At 57.1% G+C, this 13,854-nt stretch overlaps 7 non-coding genes across 7 annotated transcripts; all 7 read right to left on the reverse strand.

Annotated features, from left to right (window-relative positions):
• Positions 1-583: 583 nt before the first annotated feature.
• Positions 584-702, reverse strand: LOC144774504 (5S ribosomal RNA). Its single transcript, XR_013600305.1, has one exon. It is a non-coding gene; the product is annotated as a 5S ribosomal RNA (ribosomal RNA).
• A 2,248-nt stretch (positions 703-2,950) lies between these two features.
• Positions 2,951-3,069, reverse strand: LOC144774516 (5S ribosomal RNA). The gene has a single exon (XR_013600317.1). It is a non-coding gene; the product is annotated as a 5S ribosomal RNA (ribosomal RNA).
• A 2,252-nt stretch (positions 3,070-5,321) lies between these two features.
• LOC144774529 (5S ribosomal RNA) lies at positions 5,322-5,440 on the reverse strand. The gene has a single exon (XR_013600328.1). It is a non-coding gene; the product is annotated as a 5S ribosomal RNA (ribosomal RNA).
• Positions 5,441-6,351: 911 nt separating this feature from the next.
• On the reverse strand, positions 6,352-6,470 carry LOC144774541 (5S ribosomal RNA). The gene has a single exon (XR_013600340.1). It is a non-coding gene; the product is annotated as a 5S ribosomal RNA (ribosomal RNA).
• A 2,248-nt stretch (positions 6,471-8,718) lies between these two features.
• On the reverse strand, positions 8,719-8,837 carry LOC144774553 (5S ribosomal RNA). Its single transcript, XR_013600351.1, has one exon. It is a non-coding gene; the product is annotated as a 5S ribosomal RNA (ribosomal RNA).
• A 2,252-nt stretch (positions 8,838-11,089) lies between these two features.
• Positions 11,090-11,208, reverse strand: LOC144774565 (5S ribosomal RNA). The gene has a single exon (XR_013600362.1). It is a non-coding gene; the product is annotated as a 5S ribosomal RNA (ribosomal RNA).
• A 913-nt stretch (positions 11,209-12,121) lies between these two features.
• LOC144774576 (5S ribosomal RNA) lies at positions 12,122-12,240 on the reverse strand. Its single transcript, XR_013600373.1, has one exon. It is a non-coding gene; the product is annotated as a 5S ribosomal RNA (ribosomal RNA).
• Positions 12,241-13,854: the final 1,614 nt, after the last annotated feature.

A 13,854-nucleotide genomic window follows, 5' to 3' on the forward strand; every position in this document is an offset into this window, starting at 1 on the left:
TGAGCAGCTTAATGCTCACCCCAACTCTGGCGAGGCGACTTCTTGAACCCTCAAGCTCTGCCTGCAAGTCCCCTATTGTTGTTTTGTTTTGTTTTGAAATCAAGAACAGGCCCCTCGTGTGCAAATAATGCCCATGCCCCGGCCCTCTGTGGGTATAGAAGAGCGAGTGAGGCGAGGGTCCGAGTAGTCCAGGGCCCTTCATGTCACCCGCCTGGCTCTCTGCCACCCTCAGCAGCCCCCTGCTCGCTCCCAGCCGAGAGAGGGGGGCCCGGAACCGGGGCCGGCGCAGCCCCTCAGCAGCAGCAGCAGCAGCATGCAGCAGCAGCTCCCCAGTCTTAGCTGGGAGTCCTCTGTCCTGCCTTAGGGCAAAGCTTTTCTTCTTTTTCTTTCAGTTTTCAAGTTTACAGTTAAGGGCCACGTATATTGTAAACTCCATGCCGGATTCTTCATAAATACATTAAAAAAAAAAAAGAGAGGAGAGGAGGAGAGCAGAATATTTTTTTTCTTTTAAAAAAGTGCTATGAGCGAGTTAGATTAGGTGTGAATGTGCAAGGGCCGAGCTTGGTGTCAGCGAGTGGCAAAATGCCTACAGCACCTGGTATTCCCAGGCGGTCTCCCATCCAAGTACTAACCAGGCCCGACCCTGCTTAGCTTCCGAGATCGGACGAGATCGGGCGCATTCAGGGTGGTATGGCCGTAGGCATGAGAGGCCTCCGGTTCAGGCCTCTTGTGCCGACAACCCCCTCCACTCTGGAACGTGCTGCGCTGCACCTCCCTTGCAAGCGTCACTCCAACAACCCTTTGCAAGCTTGCTACAGATAGCCAAAGAACAGCCCTCTCTTCCTCCAGCCTTGCACTCGCTTCTTTTCCAATCGCACACAGGCTCCGGCCTCCCTTCAGGTGCCAGCCGGAGAACTAGCAAAGCAGCAGCCTGGGCTTTTCACCTTGGGGCACATTTACAATAACTGGCGCATCCCCGCCTATCAGCAGCAGGGATGCGCCAGTTATTGTGCGTCATGGATGCGCCGCATTCACAATGCGGCGCACCATGGGGCAAAAATGGACAGATGCGTGATGCATCTGCTGCCGTAAAGGTGGCGCATTGCTGGAGTTGCGTCGCAGGCGCCAAGCAGCTACAGCAAGGCTCGGGGGTGCCCTATCCTTAAAATGCTGCGTCAGTCCTTACGCCTGCTTCAAGCAGGCGCAGGGTTTTGACGCAGCATGGCCTTAAAAGTGACTGACTGAAATCTTGTCGATTTCACTCAGCCACTTTTGGGAGGCGTTCCTGCGCCGGAATGCCTACATGTGGCATAGGGCTTTACAACGTGACGCATCTCCCACATGCGTCACGTTGTAAATACCCCACAGAGTGGCGCTGGCTATGCGCCGCCACCGCGTCGCAACGGCGGTGTAAAAGAGGCGTAAAGGGCTTGTAAAACTGCCCCCAAGTGCCTAGCCTTGCTTTGCACTGGCCTCTAAGGCACTCTATCAGGCCACTGTTCTATGTGGCAGCGCCTGCCAGGCTACCGCTCTTCAACTCTGGCTCGCCCGCAGAAACATTGGGGTGACACTTTCTTTTCTGTGCAGCTCTGGCTGCAAGTTTCCTTGTCTTTTTTTATCCGGGACAGAGCCCTGATATGCAAGTCCCATCCATGCCCAGGGCCCGCCCCGGTGTGCATAGAGAAAGAGAGACTCAGAGGAGGGACTGAGTGCTGCCTGGGTGAAGGGTCCTCCTTGCAAGCGGCCTGACTTCAGCAGCCGCCCCTCCTTGAAGGCAGTGAGGCCCCGCCCGCCCTTTTTGGACAAAAAGATTGCATGTCAGGCTGAAGAAAGGACAGCTAGACAAACACTCTTTATGTTCAGACCAGGCAGCCAGGAGCTGGACATGCGCTAAATGCACAGGCTCGCGGCTGCCTAAGCTGAAGTTTGCTGGGCTGAGGACGTCACCGCTTCGGTGGGCCTGACCTCCTCAGCTCAGCAAATGTCCTGGAGGCCCCCTCGTGACGAGGGAGAGCGTCAGGGATAGCCTCGTAGCTGGGCGCTTCGTTTTTAAGCCCTGAAGTGCCAACGGCCGAGTGTCTGTCGCTGACTCTGTCCCCCATCCTGCTCTGTGACGAGTGAGGGACTGCTGCCTCCCCTCATTGGCTGACCAAGGTAGCAGTCCCAACCCTCCTGGCAGCTCCCCGAGCCCTGCAGCAGCAGGTAAGTGTCGCTTTTTTGTTGACTGTTTGGTTCGCGCGTGTTAGTATATATGAGTGCATGTGTATTTGTGAGTGAGTCTCCTGACAGGGGGGGGGGGGGGAAGGGTGCGAGTGTCTGCATGTGAATGCATGAGTATAAGTGAGTGTGCATGCGTGTGCGCCCCGCTCCCCTCTCGGTTGTACTGAACGGCACTCGTTGCCTGCCTCTCTGCCTCAGCACTCCTCCTGCTCCCGGGCCGCTGGGAAAGGCCAAAAGAGGGGGACCAGGAACCGATGCTGCGACCCACTGGCGTCATGAAAAGTGAGGGTGCCTCCCTGCACGGTACTGAGAGGGCCCCCTCCGGGCTCAATCAGGAGCTCTCTGGCCAGGAGTGCAGTGCCGAGGGGGCCCCTTGGAGATAGGGGCCCTCCACGCACCGCGGGGGCTGCGTGGGCCTGCGTTATGCCCCTGCTGCGACCGGAGCAGCCCAGCAGCAGCTTGCAGCCGCCGGCAGAAGAAAACCCTCAGCTGGGGGGTGGTGAGGGGTCCCCTGTCCCCTCTTAGGGCAAAGAGTTTCATCTTTTTTGACCCAGTGTAAAGTGCAGCCGAATTTTCAATTTCCGAATGGAAAGTTATGGACCCTGCGTGTTGTGAACTTGATGGCGTTTTCTTTTTGAAGAAAGTTGCGATAAAATAATAGAATAAATGCCCCCGCAAAAAAAGTAGAAAAACAAAAACAAAACGGAAGTGCCTGTAGCGAGAAGCAAAATGCCTACAGCACCTGGTATTCCCAGGCGGTCTCCCATCCAAGTACTAACCAGGCCCGACCCTGCTTAGCTTCCGAGATCGGACGAGATCGGGCGCATTCAGGGTGGTATGGCCGTAGGCACGAGAGGCCTCCGGTTCAGGCCTCTTGTGCCGACAACCCCCTCCACTCTGGAACGTGCTGCGCTGCACCTCACTTGCAAGCTTCACTCCAACAACCCTTTGCAAGCTTGCTACAGATAGCCAAAGAACAGCCCTCTCTTCCTCCAGCCTTGCACTCGCTTCTTTTCCAATCACACACAGGCTCCGGCCTCCCTTCAGGTGCCAGCCGGAGAACTAGCAAAGCAGCAGCCTGGGCTTTTCACCTTGGGGCACATTTACAATAACTGGCGCATCCCCGCCTATCAGCAGCAGGGATGCGCCAGTTATTGTGCGTCATGGATGCGCCGCATTCACAATGCGGCGCACCATGGGGCAAAAATGGACAGATGCGTGATGCATCTGCTGCCGTAAAGGTGGCGCATTGCTGGAGTTGCGTCGCAGGCGCCAAGCAGCTACAGCAAGGCTCGGGGGTGCCCTATCCTTAAAATGCTGCGTCAGTCCTTACGCCTGCTTCAAGCAGGCGCAGGGTTTTGACGCAGCATGGCCTTAAAAGTGACTGACTGAAATCTTGTCGATTTCACTCAGCCACTTTTGGGAGGCGTTCCTGCGCCGGAATGCCTACATGTGGCATAGGGCTTTACAACGTGACGCATCTCCCACATGCGTCACGTTGTAAATACCCCACAGAGTGGCGCTGGCTCTGCGCCGCCACCGCGTCGCAACGGCGGTGTAAAAGAGGCGTAAAGGGCTTGTAAAACTGCCCCCAAGTGCCTAGCCTTGCTTTGCACTGGCCTCTAAGGCACTCTATCAGGCCACTGCTCTATGTAGCAGCGCCTGCCAGGCTACCGCTCTTCAACTCTGGCTCGCCCGCAGAAACATTGGGGTGACACTTTCTTTTCTGTGCAGCTCTGGCTGCAAGTTTCCTTGTCTTTTTTTATCCGGGACAGAGCCCTGATATGCAAGTCCCATCCATGCCCAGGGCCCGCCCCGGTGTGCATAGAGAAAGAGAGACTCAGAGGAGGGACTGAGTGCTGCCTGGGTGAAGGGTCCTCCTTGCAAGCGGCCTGACTTCAGCAGCCGCCCCTCCTTGAAGGCAATGAGGCCCCGCCCGCCCTTTTTGGACAAAAAGATTGCATGTCAGGCTGAAGAAAGGACAGCTAGACAAACGCTCTTTATGTTCAGACCAGGCAGCCAGGAGCTGGACATGCGCTAAATGCACAGGCTCGCGGCTGCCTAAGCTGAAGTTTGCTGGGCTGAGGACGTCACCGCTTCGGTGGGCCTGACCTCCTCAGCTCAGCAAATGTCCTGGAGGCCCCCTCGTGACGAGGGAGAGCGTCAGGGATAGCCTCGTAGCTGGGCGCTTCGTTTTTAAGCCCTGAAGTGCCAACGGCCGAGTGTCTGTCGCTGACTCTGTCCCCCATCCTGCTCTGTGACGAGTGAGGGACTGCTGCCTCCCCTCATTGGCTGACCAAGGTAGCAGTCCCAACCCTCCTGGCAGCTCCCCGAGCCCTGCAGCAGCAGGTAAGTGTCGCTTTTTTGTTGACTGTTTGGTTCGCGCGTGTTAGTATGTATGAGGGTATGTGTATTTGTGAGTGAGTCTCCTGACAGGGGGGGGGGGAAGGGTGCGAGTGTCTGCATGTGAATGCATGAGTATAAGTGAGTGTGCATGCGTGTGCGCCCCGCTCCCCTCTCGGTTGTACTGAACGGCACTCGTTGCCAGCCTCTCTGCCTCAGCACTCCTCCTGCTCCCGGGCCGCTGGGAAAGGCCAAAAGAGGGGGACCAGGAACCGATGCTGCGACCCACTGGCGTCATGAAAAGTGAGGGTGCCTCCCTGCACGGTACTGAGAGGGCCCCCTCCGGGCTCAATCAGGAGCTCTCTGGCCAGGAGTGCAGTGCCGAGGGGGCCCCTTGGAGATAGGGGCCCCCCACGCACCGCGGGGGCTGCGTGGGCCTGCGTTATGCCGCTGCTGCGACCGGAGCAGCCCAGCAGCAGCTTGCAGCCGCCGGCAGAAGAAAACCCTCAGCTGGGGGGTGGTGAGGGGTCCCCTGTCCCCTGTCCCCTCTTAGGGCAAAGAGTTTCATCTTTTTTGACCCAGTGTAAAGTGCAGCCGAATTTTCAATTTCCGAATGGAAAGTTATGGACCCTGCGTGTTGTGAACTTGATGGCGTTTTCTTTTTGAAGAAAGTTGCGATAAAATAATAGAATAAATGCCCCCGCAAAAAAAGTAGAAAAACAAAAACAAAACGGAAGTGCCTGTAGCGAGAAGCAAAATGCCTACAGCACCTGGTATTCCCAGGCGGTCTCCCATCCAAGTACTAACCAGGCCCGACCCTGCTTAGCTTCCGAGATCGGACGAGATCGGGCGCATTCAGGGTGGTATGGCCGTAGGCACGAGAGGCCTCCGGTTCAGGCCTCTTGTGCCGAGGCAGCCCCCGTGACGTCACCAGGCTCCCTTCCAGTGCATTTGCACGTTTCCCTTTGAACACCTGCCCTCCCTTTCAAAGTCCCTGCGCACGGCCATCTCTCGCGCTTGCTGAGGCTGGGACCGCCCTTCCTGAGGGGCCGGCACTAGCAGCAGCAGCAGCAGCAGCAGCAGACCAGCAGCCTGACGTTTTGATTTAACAAGCGCCTAGAAGGCACTCTGCTCGGGCCGCTTCTCTACGTGCCAAAGCCCCCCCCCCCCCCTTCCGGCTGGCGGTGCTTAGGGGGGGGGGGGGCTGAGCAGCTTAATGCTCACCCCAACTCTGGCGAGGCGACTTCTTGAACCCTCAAGCTCTGCCTGCAAGTCCCCTATTGTTGTTTTGTTTTGTTTTGAAATCAAGAACAGGCCCCTCGTGTGCAAATAATGCCCATGCCCCGGCCCTCTGTGGGTATAGAAGAGCGAGTGAGGCGAGGGTCCGAGTAGTCCAGGGCCCTTCATGTCACCCGCCTGGCTCTCTGCCACCCTCAGCAGCCCCCTGCTCGCTCCCAGCCGAGAGAGGGGGGCCCGGAACCGGGGCCGGCGCAGCCCCTCAGCAGCAGCAGCAGCAGCATGCAGCAGCAGCTCCCCAGTCTTAGCTGGGAGTCCTCTGTCCTGCCTTAGGGCAAAGCTTTTCTTCTTTTTCTTTCAGTTTTCAAGTTTACAGTTAAGGGCCACGTATATTGTAAACTCCATGCCGGATTCTTCATAAATACATTAAAAAAAAAAAAGAGAGGAGAGGAGGAGAGCAGAATATTTTTTTTCTTTTAAAAAAGTGCTATGAGCGAGTTAGATTAGGTGTGAATGTGCAAGGGCCGAGCTTGGTGTCAGCGAGTGGCAAAATGCCTACAGCACCTGGTATTCCCAGGCGGTCTCCCATCCAAGTACTAACCAGGCCCGACCCTGCTTAGCTTCCGAGATCGGACGAGATCGGGCGCATTCAGGGTGGTATGGCCGTAGGCATGAGAGGCCTCCGGTTCAGGCCTCTTGTGCCGACAACCCCCTCCACTCTGGAACGTGCTGCGCTGCACCTCCCTTGCAAGCGTCACTCCAACAACCCTTTGCAAGCTTGCTACAGATAGCCAAAGAACAGCCCTCTCTTCCTCCAGCCTTGCACTCGCTTCTTTTCCAATCGCACACAGGCTCCGGCCTCCCTTCAGGTGCCAGCCGGAGAACTAGCAAAGCAGCAGCCTGGGCTTTTCACCTTGGGGCACATTTACAATAACTGGCGCATCCCCGCCTATCAGCAGCAGGGATGCGCCAGTTATTGTGCGTCATGGATGCGCCGCATTCACAATGCGGCGCACCATGGGGCAAAAATGGACAGATGCGTGATGCATCTGCTGCCGTAAAGGTGGCGCATTGCTGGAGTTGCGTCGCAGGCGCCAAGCAGCTACAGCAAGGCTCGGGGGTGCCCTATCCTTAAAATGCTGCGTCAGTCCTTACGCCTGCTTCAAGCAGGCGCAGGGTTTTGACGCAGCATGGCCTTAAAAGTGACTGACTGAAATCTTGTCGATTTCACTCAGCCACTTTTGGGAGGCGTTCCTGCGCCGGAATGCCTACATGTGGCATAGGGCTTTACAACGTGACGCATCTCCCACATGCGTCACGTTGTAAATACCCCACAGAGTGGCGCTGGCTATGCGCCGCCACCGCGTCGCAACGGCGGTGTAAAAGAGGCGTAAAGGGCTTGTAAAACTGCCCCCAAGTGCCTAGCCTTGCTTTGCACTGGCCTCTAAGGCACTCTATCAGGCCACTGTTCTATGTGGCAGCGCCTGCCAGGCTACCGCTCTTCAACTCTGGCTCGCCCGCAGAAACATTGGGGTGACACTTTCTTTTCTGTGCAGCTCTGGCTGCAAGTTTCCTTGTCTTTTTTTATCCGGGACAGAGCCCTGATATGCAAGTCCCATCCATGCCCAGGGCCCGCCCCGGTGTGCATAGAGAAAGAGAGACTCAGAGGAGGGACTGAGTGCTGCCTGGGTGAAGGGTCCTCCTTGCAAGCGGCCTGACTTCAGCAGCCGCCCCTCCTTGAAGGCAGTGAGGCCCCGCCCGCCCTTTTTGGACAAAAAGATTGCATGTCAGGCTGAAGAAAGGACAGCTAGACAAACACTCTTTATGTTCAGACCAGGCAGCCAGGAGCTGGACATGCGCTAAATGCACAGGCTCGCGGCTGCCTAAGCTGAAGTTTGCTGGGCTGAGGACGTCACCGCTTCGGTGGGCCTGACCTCCTCAGCTCAGCAAATGTCCTGGAGGCCCCCTCGTGACGAGGGAGAGCGTCAGGGATAGCCTCGTAGCTGGGCGCTTCGTTTTTAAGCCCTGAAGTGCCAACGGCCGAGTGTCTGTCGCTGACTCTGTCCCCCATCCTGCTCTGTGACGAGTGAGGGACTGCTGCCTCCCCTCATTGGCTGACCAAGGTAGCAGTCCCAACCCTCCTGGCAGCTCCCCGAGCCCTGCAGCAGCAGGTAAGTGTCGCTTTTTTGTTGACTGTTTGGTTCGCGCGTGTTAGTATATATGAGTGCATGTGTATTTGTGAGTGAGTCTCCTGACAGGGGGGGGGGGGGGAAGGGTGCGAGTGTCTGCATGTGAATGCATGAGTATAAGTGAGTGTGCATGCGTGTGCGCCCCGCTCCCCTCTCGGTTGTACTGAACGGCACTCGTTGCCTGCCTCTCTGCCTCAGCACTCCTCCTGCTCCCGGGCCGCTGGGAAAGGCCAAAAGAGGGGGACCAGGAACCGATGCTGCGACCCACTGGCGTCATGAAAAGTGAGGGTGCCTCCCTGCACGGTACTGAGAGGGCCCCCTCCGGGCTCAATCAGGAGCTCTCTGGCCAGGAGTGCAGTGCCGAGGGGGCCCCTTGGAGATAGGGGCCCTCCACGCACCGCGGGGGCTGCGTGGGCCTGCGTTATGCCCCTGCTGCGACCGGAGCAGCCCAGCAGCAGCTTGCAGCCGCCGGCAGAAGAAAACCCTCAGCTGGGGGGTGGTGAGGGGTCCCCTGTCCCCTCTTAGGGCAAAGAGTTTCATCTTTTTTGACCCAGTGTAAAGTGCAGCCGAATTTTCAATTTCCGAATGGAAAGTTATGGACCCTGCGTGTTGTGAACTTGATGGCGTTTTCTTTTTGAAGAAAGTTGCGATAAAATAATAGAATAAATGCCCCCGCAAAAAAAGTAGAAAAACAAAAACAAAACGGAAGTGCCTGTAGCGAGAAGCAAAATGCCTACAGCACCTGGTATTCCCAGGCGGTCTCCCATCCAAGTACTAACCAGGCCCGACCCTGCTTAGCTTCCGAGATCGGACGAGATCGGGCGCATTCAGGGTGGTATGGCCGTAGGCACGAGAGGCCTCCGGTTCAGGCCTCTTGTGCCGACAACCCCCTCCACTCTGGAACGTGCTGCGCTGCACCTCACTTGCAAGCTTCACTCCAACAACCCTTTGCAAGCTTGCTACAGATAGCCAAAGAACAGCCCTCTCTTCCTCCAGCCTTGCACTCGCTTCTTTTCCAATCACACACAGGCTCCGGCCTCCCTTCAGGTGCCAGCCGGAGAACTAGCAAAGCAGCAGCCTGGGCTTTTCACCTTGGGGCACATTTACAATAACTGGCGCATCCCCGCCTATCAGCAGCAGGGATGCGCCAGTTATTGTGCGTCATGGATGCGCCGCATTCACAATGCGGCGCACCATGGGGCAAAAATGGACAGATGCGTGATGCATCTGCTGCCGTAAAGGTGGCGCATTGCTGGAGTTGCGTCGCAGGCGCCAAGCAGCTACAGCAAGGCTCGGGGGTGCCCTATCCTTAAAATGCTGCGTCAGTCCTTACGCCTGCTTCAAGCAGGCGCAGGGTTTTGACGCAGCATGGCCTTAAAAGTGACTGACTGAAATCTTGTCGATTTCACTCAGCCACTTTTGGGAGGCGTTCCTGCGCCGGAATGCCTACATGTGGCATAGGGCTTTACAACGTGACGCATCTCCCACATGCGTCACGTTGTAAATACCCCACAGAGTGGCGCTGGCTCTGCGCCGCCACCGCGTCGCAACGGCGGTGTAAAAGAGGCGTAAAGGGCTTGTAAAACTGCCCCCAAGTGCCTAGCCTTGCTTTGCACTGGCCTCTAAGGCACTCTATCAGGCCACTGCTCTATGTAGCAGCGCCTGCCAGGCTACCGCTCTTCAACTCTGGCTCGCCCGCAGAAACATTGGGGTGACACTTTCTTTTCTGTGCAGCTCTGGCTGCAAGTTTCCTTGTCTTTTTTTATCCGGGACAGAGCCCTGATATGCAAGTCCCATCCATGCCCAGGGCCCGCCCCGGTGTGCATAGAGAAAGAGAGACTCAGAGGAGGGACTGAGTGCTGCCTGGGTGAAGGGTCCTCCTTGCAAGCGGCCTGACTTCAGCAGCCGCCCCTCCTTGAAGGCAATGAGGCCCCGCCCGCCCTTTTTGGACAAAAAGATTGCATGTCAGGCTGAAGAAAGGACAGCTAGACAAACGCTCTTTATGTTCAGACCAGGCAGCCAGGAGCTGGACATGCGCTAAATGCACAGGCTCGCGGCTGCCTAAGCTGAAGTTTGCTGGGCTGAGGACGTCACCGCTTCGGTGGGCCTGACCTCCTCAGCTCAGCAAATGTCCTGGAGGCCCCCTCGTGACGAGGGAGAGCGTCAGGGATAGCCTCGTAGCTGGGCGCTTCGTTTTTAAGCCCTGAAGTGCCAACGGCCGAGTGTCTGTCGCTGACTCTGTCCCCCATCCTGCTCTGTGACGAGTGAGGGACTGCTGCCTCCCCTCATTGGCTGACCAAGGTAGCAGTCCCAACCCTCCTGGCAGCTCCCCGAGCCCTGCAGCAGCAGGTAAGTGTCGCTTTTTTGTTGACTGTTTGGTTCGCGCGTGTTAGTATGTATGAGGGTATGTGTATTTGTGAGTGAGTCTCCTGACAGGGGGGGGGGGAAGGGTGCGAGTGTCTGCATGTGAATGCATGAGTATAAGTGAGTGTGCATGCGTGTGCGCCCCGCTCCCCTCTCGGTTGTACTGAACGGCACTCGTTGCCAGCCTCTCTGCCTCAGCACTCCTCCTGCTCCCGGGCCGCTGGGAAAGGCCAAAAGAGGGGGACCAGGAACCGATGCTGCGACCCACTGGCGTCATGAAAAGTGAGGGTGCCTCCCTGCACGGTACTGAGAGGGCCCCCTCCGGGCTCAATCAGGAGCTCTCTGGCCAGGAGTGCAGTGCCGAGGGGGCCCCTTGGAGATAGGGGCCCCCCACGCACCGCGGGGGCTGCGTGGGCCTGCGTTATGCCGCTGCTGCGACCGGAGCAGCCCAGCAGCAGCTTGCAGCCGCCGGCAGAAGAAAACCCTCAGCTGGGGGGTGGTGAGGGGTCCCCTGTCCCCTGTCCCCTCTTAGGGCAAAGAGTTTCATCTTTTTTGACCCAGTGTAAAGTGCAGCCGAATTTTCAATTTCCGAATGGAAAGTTATGGACCCTGCGTGTTGTGAACTTGATGGCGTTTTCTTTTTGAAGAAAGTTGCGATAAAATAATAGAATAAATGCCCCCGCAAAAAAAGTAGAAAAACAAAAACAAAACGGAAGTGCCTGTAGCGAGAAGCAAAATGCCTACAGCACCTGGTATTCCCAGGCGGTCTCCCATCCAAGTACTAACCAGGCCCGACCCTGCTTAGCTTCCGAGATCGGACGAGATCGGGCGCATTCAGGGTGGTATGGCCGTAGGCACGAGAGGCCTCCGGTTCAGGCCTCTTGTGCCGAGGCAGCCCCCGTGACGTCACCAGGCTCCCTTCCAGTGCATTTGCACGTTTCCCTTTGAACACCTGCCCTCCCTTTCAAAGTCCCTGCGCACGGCCATCTCTCGCGCTTGCTGAGGCTGGGACCGCCCTTCCTGAGGGGCCGGCACTAGCAGCAGCAGCAGCAGCAGCAGCAGCAGACCAGCAGCCTGACGTTTTGATTTAACAAGCGCCTAGAAGGCACTCTGCTCGGGCCGCTTCTCTACGTGCCAAAGCCCCCCCCCCCCCTTCCGGCTGGCGGTGCGTTGGGGGGGGGGGGGCTGAGCAGCTTAATGCTCACCCCAACTCTGGCGAGGCGACTTCTTGAACCCTCAAGCTCTGCCTGCAAGTCCCCTATTGTTGTTTTGTTTTGTTTTGAAATCAAGAACAGGCCCCTCGTGTGCAAATAATGCCCATGCCCCGGCCCTCTGTGGGTATAGAAGAGCGAGTGAGGCGAGGGTCCGAGTAGTCCAGGGCCCTTCATGTCACCCGCCTGGCTCTCTGCCACCCTCAGCAGCCCCCTGCTCGCTCCCAGCCGAGAGAGGGGGGCCCGGAACCGGGGCCGGCGCAGCCCCTCAGCAGCAGCAGCAGCAGCATGCAGCAGCAGCTCCCCAGTCTTAGCTGGGAGTCCTCTGTCCTGCCTTAGGGCAAAGCTTTTCTTCTTTTTCTTTCAGTTTTCAAGTTTACAGTTAAGGGCCACGTATATTGTAAACTCCATGCCGGATTCTTCATAAATACATTAAAAAAAAAAAAGAGAGGAGAGGAGGAGAGCAGAATATTTTTTTTCTTTTAAAAAAGTGCTATGAGCGAGTTAGATTAGGTGTGAATGTGCAAGGGCCGAGCTTGGTGTCAGCGAGTGGCAAAATGCCTACAGCACCTGGTATTCCCAGGCGGTCTCCCATCCAAGTACTAACCAGGCCCGACCCTGCTTAGCTTCCGAGATCGGACGAGATCGGGCGCATTCAGGGTGGTATGGCCGTAGGCATGAGAGGCCTCCGGTTCAGGCCTCTTGTGCCGACAACCCCCTCCACTCTGGAACGTGCTGCGCTGCACCTCCCTTGCAAGCGTCACTCCAACAACCCTTTGCAAGCTTGCTACAGATAGCCAAAGAACAGCCCTCTCTTCCTCCAGCCTTGCACTCGCTTCTTTTCCAATCGCACACAGGCTCCGGCCTCCCTTCAGGTGCCAGCCGGAGAACTAGCAAAGCAGCAGCCTGGGCTTTTCACCTTGGGGCACATTTACAATAACTGGCGCATCCCCGCCTATCAGCAGCAGGGATGCGCCAGTTATTGTGCGTCATGGATGCGCCGCATTCACAATGCGGCGCACCATGGGGCAAAAATGGACAGATGCGTGATGCATCTGCTGCCGTAAAGGTGGCGCATTGCTGGAGTTGCGTCGCAGGCGCCAAGCAGCTACAGCAAGGCTCGGGGGTGCCCTATCCTTAAAATGCTGCGTCAGTCCTTACGCCTGCTTCAAGCAGGCGCAGGGTTTTGACGCAGCATGGCCTTAAAAGTGACTGACTGAAATCTTGTCGATTTCACTCAGCCACTTTTGGGAGGCGTTCCTGCGCCGGAATGCCTACATGTGGCATAGGGCTTTACAACGTGACGCATCTCCCACATGCGTCACGTTGTAAATACCCCACAGAGTGGCGCTGGCTATGCGCCGCCACCGCGTCGCAACGGCGGTGTAAAAGAGGCGTAAAGGGCTTGTAAAACTGCCCCCAAGTGCCTAGCCTTGCTTTGCACTGGCCTCTAAGGCACTCTATCAGGCCACTGTTCTATGTGGCAGCGCCTGCCAGGCTACCGCTCTTCAACTCTGGCTCGCCCGCAGAAACATTGGGGTGACACTTTCTTTTCTGTGCAGCTCTGGCTGCAAGTTTCCTTGTCTTTTTTTATCCGGGACAGAGCCCTGATATGCAAGTCCCATCCATGCCCAGGGCCCGCCCCGGTGTGCATAGAGAAAGAGAGACTCAGAGGAGGGACTGAGTGCTGCCTGGGTGAAGGGTCCTCCTTGCAAGCGGCCTGACTTCAGCAGCCGCCCCTCCTTGAAGGCAGTGAGGCCCCGCCCGCCCTTTTTGGACAAAAAGATTGCATGTCAGGCTGAAGAAAGGACAGCTAGACAAACACTCTTTATGTTCAGACCAGGCAGCCAGGAGCTGGACATGCGCTAAATGCACAGGCTCGCGGCTGCCTAAGCTGAAGTTTGCTGGGCTGAGGACGTCACCGCTTCGGTGGGCCTGACCTCCTCAGCTCAGCAAATGTCCTGGAGGCCCCCTCGTGACGAGGGAGAGCGTCAGGGATAGCCTCGTAGCTGGGCGCTTCGTTTTTAAGCCCTGAAGTGCCAACGGCCGAGTGTCTGTCGCTGACTCTGTCCCCCATCCTGCTCTGTGACGAGTGAGGGACTGCTGCCTCCCCTCATTGGCTGACCAAGGTAGCAGTCCCAACCCTCCTGGCAGCTCCCCGAGCCCTGCAGCAGCAGGTAAGTGTCGCTTTTTTGTTGACTGTTTGGTTCGCGCGTGTTAGTATATATGAGTGCATGTGTATTTGTGAGTGAGTCTCCTGACAGGGGGGGGGGGGGGAAGGGTGCGAGTGT

The sequence above is a fragment of the Lissotriton helveticus genome, chromosome 8 (genome assembly GCF_964261635.1).
Source record: "Lissotriton helveticus chromosome 8, aLisHel1.1, whole genome shotgun sequence".
Classification (NCBI taxonomy): domain Eukaryota; kingdom Metazoa; phylum Chordata; class Amphibia; order Caudata; family Salamandridae; genus Lissotriton; species Lissotriton helveticus.